This window comes from Pteropus alecto, unplaced genomic scaffold (genome assembly GCF_000325575.1).
Source record: "Pteropus alecto unplaced genomic scaffold, ASM32557v1 scaffold101, whole genome shotgun sequence".
Lineage (NCBI taxonomy): Eukaryota > Metazoa > Chordata > Mammalia > Chiroptera > Pteropodidae > Pteropus > Pteropus alecto.
In genome coordinates this window covers 19,701,201-19,707,332 of record NW_006432945.1, presented here as the reverse complement: position 1 = coordinate 19,707,332, position 6,132 = coordinate 19,701,201, and the positions used below count along the sequence as shown (strand labels likewise).

The following is a 6,132-nucleotide window of genomic DNA, read 5'->3' as shown; positions in this document are numbered from 1 at the left end:
CACGCGTGTGTGGAATCCGCGCGACTCAGCCCTGGCGACCGTCACCTCGAGCACGGGGCCCGGGGCCAGCCTCGCTGACCGGTTACGTCTCTCCTCGGTGCCTTCACACAGGGGCGTCGTCTGCTCTGGGCGCAGTGTGTGGCACTTCCTAGGTGCTCACACGACACCGAGCGGGCGCGGCCCGGCGGGAGGCGTGAAGGGCCGTCGGGGCGAACGTACACCTGCAGACGGCACGGCGCCCGGTCCCCGCCGCCCGCCCCCGACCCCGAGCGACCGCGCACTGAGAGCCATCGCCTTCCCGAAGGACGGCGTCTGCCCACGAGCGGGTTTGGGGTCCTCGGGGAGCTGCAGGAGTCCGGCCGCTGCGGTGAGTCCTTCCCCGGGCCTGGGGGACGCGGCGAAGCTACTGAGGTGGAACCGGGGGCGGGAGGGGGTCGGGGGCCCTGAGGCTTAGCGGTGACAGTCTCAGGCCGGTCACAGCAGACGGAGGGCGGGGGCGCGGCCCCTGCTGTCGCAGCCGTCGCTCGCGTCTCGGGCATGGAAGGGGCTCCGGGCGCCCTAGTCGAATAAAGCGCTGGGCGAACGGGCGCGAAGCACCCGGAGTCTCGAGGGGAAAATGTGTTTTCGTAGTCGGCGGCAGATGGTAGCGTCTCCTGTCTATCCGACAGAAAAAAGTGACTCAGTCCCGCATCTGCAGCCGTCTAAGGTAGGCCCGGGGGCTGAAAAGATGGAGATTGAGCCGTGGTCCTCTCTCCACGTATTCCATCCAGCTCGTTGGAGGAAAGCGTTTAAAAAGGAAAAGCAAAAGAAAAAGGAAGACCGTGTTGTCAGGAGTGGGATTCGAACCCACGCCTCCAGGGGAGACTGCGACCTGAACGCAGCGCCTTAGACCGCTCGGCCATCCTGACGCCCGGCGGGCCCTCGTTCTTACTTCTCCCTAAGGCTGTCACACAGAACTGTGTTACGGCGTCAGGGTACATCTGTCCCGTGTTCATTCATGGTTTTAAATAAAACCAGATTTCCCTGGACTCCTTCGCCAAGCAGGGAAAATAAAGCTGCCACCGACCCCTCTTTCCTGTTCCCTCCCGCCTCACCATCCCAAACGGTCAAGACCCATTTTCCCTGGCGCCCGCTCTCTGGAGGGACCGAGTAACGCCAGGTGGACCTCTTGCCAGCCGGTCTCCCTCGACCGTCCGCCCCGGATCGCCCTTAGGGTCCGACTCCGGGTGGACCCAGTGCTGAGGCACCCCGCGGCAGGAGGAGGGCGCGATACGTGCTCTCGGGAGCAGCTCTCTGTACCTCGGGGTCCAAGGACACCGAAAGGGCAGGCTGGGCAATACACGGCCTGTCGTAGCCTAAAGTATGGCGCTCCAGCAGCTTTCGCCTCGTGGCGTTGGTGGTATAGTGGTGAGCATAGCTGCCTTCCAAGCAGTTGACCCGGGTTCGATTCCCGGCCAACGCACCCCTTTTCCTCAGGCGACAGAGCACGCTTGCCGGCCGCTCGCGCTGCCACCCCGTGTGCGGACCCCTCTTTCCTGTTCCCTCCCGCAGGAGGCGGGTTTTCTTTCTTCCTCTTTTCCTTTTTAACACTCTGAGATCAGAGAGGCCGTCAAGCGCCGGAGGAAATAGTGAATCCATTAAAATAAACACGTGGCACATCTGAACAGACCTTCATTTCAGGCTCTGAGGACGCGTGAGCACGTTAGGAACAACTTGGGTGGAGGAGCCCACTGTTTCCATCGTCAGGTTTATGAAATCTAAGTACCAGGTTTCCCGGTGAAAGAAAAGGAAACGTCCGAGCCGAAATGCGCTGGGGGAGCGTAATGTGCGCACCGGCGTGATGACTGACCACGGGAAAAATCCTACACGTTCATCTTAGTCACACGCGGAAGCAATATTTTGTGTATATTGGTGAAAAAGATAGATTATGGAAATGATCGCCTGTTTCTTATTACTTTTTTATGCGGCTTTTAGAAAATTTAAATTTCAGTAGGGTTCTTATTACGTTTCAGTTGTCGCGCACGTGTCCAGACAGTGACTTAGCCAGGATCCAGCGTCTGTCACGGAATAAGTCGCTCTGGAAGCTTTGTAGAAGCTTCGTAGGCAGCGGTCTCGGGTCCTTCCGCATGGCGTTCCTCGTTAGTATAGTGGTGAGTATCCCCGCCTGTCACGCGGGAGACCGGGGTTCGATTCCCCGACGGGGAGGTCCAAACACTTATTTTCCGCTCTCTCTACTTTTGCCGAAAGTCTTAGGCAATCAATCTTGGATTCTCTCCGAGGGTACTTCCCTCGCACACCCGTGTCTTGGACGATGGCAAAAATTCCTCTATTTACACTGAGAACCTGGCTGCGGCGCTGCGACGCGTCATGACCGCTGCCAGCAAGCGGCCTCCGGATGGACCCCTGCGCGGGGACTCCCCGCGGCCCGGCTCTGCCTCCGCGTCTGTAGTGCGGGAGCCGGCTCGCAGTCCTTGCAACCCTTTGCGGCAGCCATCTGCAGTCGCGCTTTAGCCTGCACCTGGCACACAGTGTATGCTCTTTTCAAAAAACAGGCTCCTTGTAGAAAAATGGAGAATGAACAAATCACAAAGAAAGAAAAGCAGCCGGTTTCCAACATCCAGGAAATCCTTATTCGCGATCTGCTGCGTGTTTATCTCCCATGTTTCTGAACGCAAAGTTGGAATCATACTGTGCATATTGTTTTTTAACCTACTCGAGTGTTTACTTAAAATGTGAATATTTCTATATTTATTAAATATTAGTCTAAAACATTATTTTAATGACTTCATTGTGTTACACCCTATTGCTACATCCTGACTTCTTTAACAGATCTCCTAGTTTTGAACAAGTTATGCTGTTTCCAGTGTTTTACTGTCTCTGGAGCGGCAGCCGTTGAAATCTCTGCTCTGAACCTGCAGCTTTTGGCCTTCTGGCCGTTCTATCCACTCTGGCCTCCTGGAGTCCCTGCACAGTGGCACCCAGTGCAGGGTCAGCCAAAGATAGGAGAGGAGATTCATTTGAAGATCAGGTCTTCCTGAGCGAGGATCCCTCCTCCCTGAGATTTACTCTCCTTTTCCAGCCAGTCGGCAGCGCTCACCCCACCCCGACGTGGGGGGCGCGGCTGGTGTTCTGCACGAGTTTATGAGCCGGGGCCTGCCTGACCCCCAGGGCCCTCAGAATGAGGGTCTCCCCGACTGTGCTTCCTTCTTCCGGCTCTCGATCCCTTTGTATTTCCTGTCTGATTCTATTGCTTTCCAGCGCCCGCAAACGGCCTTAGAAAATATTTTATCTAGAGTCTGTAGTTGCTATCTGTGGAATGGTTCGTCCCACGCAAGCTCCTCCACCATTACGAAAACTCGAATTGCTTTTTAAACTTTATTCGTACTGTTTCTGAAGTTCAGGAGTTTCTAATATTTATGTAGTCAAATGTTTTCCCTGGTAGTTTCTTTCTTAACTTTAAAATAAATAAATAAATAAATAAATAAATAAATATTTCAATTTTAACAGTAGAAAGAAAAGTCTTTCCCACTCCAGTATCCGATCAGTTTTTACTTTTATAGTCTTATAGTAATTTAATGTTTGTTTTTTATTGTTGGCATTATCTCCTTAATTCTTTTTGAAATATAACATGAGGTAAGTCTATGACTCCAGTTCTCTTATAAAGTCAATTTTTCTAAATGTTCCATGTCTGTTTGAGAAGAACGTATAACCAATAATTGTTGGCTGTAGCTGTATATATTTGTTAAATCAAGCTTACTAATTGTGTTGTGTCCATACACTACTTAATAGTTTTTTCTCTGCTTGACCTATCAAATACTGAGAGAATGATATTGAATTCTCTCACTGTGGTGATAGATTTGTCAATTTCCTTTGTAGGTCTAATAATACTTGCTTTTACATCTTAATGCTATTTTATTAGATACATATATGTTTCGAATTATTAAAAAAAAGAATTATGTGTTCACCATGAGTTTCATCTTTTAATATTATATGGTGACCATTTTCATCCGTAGTGATGCATTATTTCTTACACATTATTTTATCTGACATTATCTAGCTATATACCAACTTCCTTTTTGTTAGAATATTTCTGAAATATATTCTCCCATTCTCTTACAGTCAATTTTTCTGATTGTTTACTTTTTAATGTCACTCTTCTAAACAAAATAAAATTTATTTTAAAAAATTCACTTCTGTCTTTAACTGGCAAATCTTCTCCATTTTTATTTATTGTGATTACTGATATATTTGGATTTATTTCACCACCCCATTTCGTACTTCCTTTTTGTCTTAGTTTTGCTTTTTGTTTCTGGGCCTTCTATTGGCTTACCATCACGTGTACATGTAAAGTAAAGCATAGGAAATGTATATGTATTTAGAATAAACTGGAATATAATTTTTTAAATTTCTGCTGCCAATCCAATAAAGGAAGTGAAGTCAAGAATAGTGGTTTCTGAACTTGGACTTCATGGATAAGTAAATTTTTTCCCCACAAATCATCTATCCTTACCATAATTTTATTAGAAAAGGATGTTTGAAAACTAAATTTTAAAGTGTAAAAAGAAACAATCTCAGTTTAGAGGTCATTTGGCAAGCTTATCTGAGACATACACATATAAACATTTATGCACGTGCACTTTTATATTCGTGTGCGTTCTCATTTCACTGGACGTCATCGAAAACTTTGATCGGCACTAGACAGGGACCTATTGACTAGAGGATTACGGTAGAAGAAGAAAAAGGAGGTTCAGTGTGGAGGCTTCGGAGGGGCCTTGGGACTCGGGCAACAGACAAAACGGAGTCTGTGTGCCCGGTGTGGGGAAGAACCTAGTGTGGCAAGTGGCTGGGTACGCCTGGGGGGAGGTGTTGTGGCTCTGGACCCCTGTGGGCGTGATATGGCCCAGGGACAAAGGGAGAAGCTTCTCTCCAGGTGGCACTGAAGCTTGTCTCCAGGTGGGTCATTTGAAAGCACTGACCAGGGCCCTGGCTGATGATGTTGGAATAAGGGGTCTTTGCCCTCAGGTAGTTGGATCCGAAGTGACTCTGTGGAAGTGGTCTAGACCCAGGCCGTGTTCTCCGTGGAACCCTAATACGCCAGTAGAAATCTTTCAAAACATTTGGGGTGGAAGGTTAATTTTGTTGTATTAGGCTCCCTTAGATTTTACATTTTGCAGGACGGTAGTGGACACGTGATACAGTCTTTTGCATTTTCACAATGATAAGCTTATTATGAGTTAATACTCACGTGTGTACGCATTAATATAAAAATTGTCTAGATCAGCAAACAGGTTTATGGACGTAAAAGCAAGTGATCTTCGGAACCCACAGAGAGCACTCACCTTGGGTCCCCCAAAGACCCCTTCCCGGTCCATTCATCCTCGCTGCCTGCTTTCTGAGCCTCTTCAGGGAAAGCACTGAGTCCTGCCGGACCCTTGCAGGTGCCAGTGCGGGAGGAGACTTGTTGGGTTTGGGCTGCAGCCGCGCCCCGGGGGTTGGGCGGGGACCGTCCCCTGCTTCCCACGCCGCCCCAACCACAGCTATTTGGGGAATGTAGCGCTGCTACCTTACTCTTCAGTGAAGTGACTTGGCAGACAGGCTGGCTCTCGCCTGTCTCTGTGGCGCAATCGGTTAGCGCGTTCGGCTGTTAACCGAAAGGTTGGTGGTTCGAGCCCACCCAGGGACGCGCTCGGTATTTTGAGACGCGGGTCTGTGGTGGAGAAGCTGTCAGTCAGTGACTTGCTGGGGCCAGGTTCCCTGCGAGCGGTCTGTCCCTGTCTGCGTTTTTGGGGTACGGCGGGGAACGAGATCTTCAGCTGTTTGACTTCGGTTCTACTGACGTCGCATCTGGAAACGCTTTAAAAATATTTACCGACCAACGGAAGTGCCAACCATCCCAAAATGAGATCTCCTACCAAGCCTGCGCCTGCCTTGCCTTTTACCCGCGTCCCCTAACTCTGCGCCGGGCTGTCGTCATGCCGCGTCCTGCTGGCCAGTGGGCACCGTCCCGTCCAGCCCGCTGCCTCTTTGTCCCCTGTTCCTCCCCACGGTCGCTGCAGCCACCGCCTGGCGGGTCTCCTGTCTTCAGCTCCGCCCCCGCCCACCCTCGAGCAGCGGCGGAGGCTCCCGGGACGC

The 6,132-nt window shown here is 50.5% G+C and overlaps 4 non-coding genes across 4 annotated transcripts; 3 read left to right on the top strand and 1 right to left on the bottom strand.

The window, feature by feature from the left end:
• Positions 1–825: 825 nt before the first annotated feature.
• Positions 826–908, bottom strand: TRNAL-CAG. The gene has a single exon. It is a non-coding gene; the product is annotated as a tRNA-Leu (tRNA).
• A 482-nt stretch (positions 909–1,390) lies between these two features.
• Positions 1,391–1,462, top strand: TRNAG-UCC. Its single transcript has one exon. It is a non-coding gene; the product is annotated as a tRNA-Gly (tRNA).
• A 671-nt stretch (positions 1,463–2,133) lies between these two features.
• On the top strand, positions 2,134–2,205 carry TRNAD-GUC. The gene has a single exon. It is a non-coding gene; the product is annotated as a tRNA-Asp (tRNA).
• Positions 2,206–5,609: 3,404 nt separating this feature from the next.
• TRNAN-GUU lies at positions 5,610–5,683 on the top strand. Its single transcript has one exon. It is a non-coding gene; the product is annotated as a tRNA-Asn (tRNA).
• Positions 5,684–6,132: the final 449 nt, after the last annotated feature.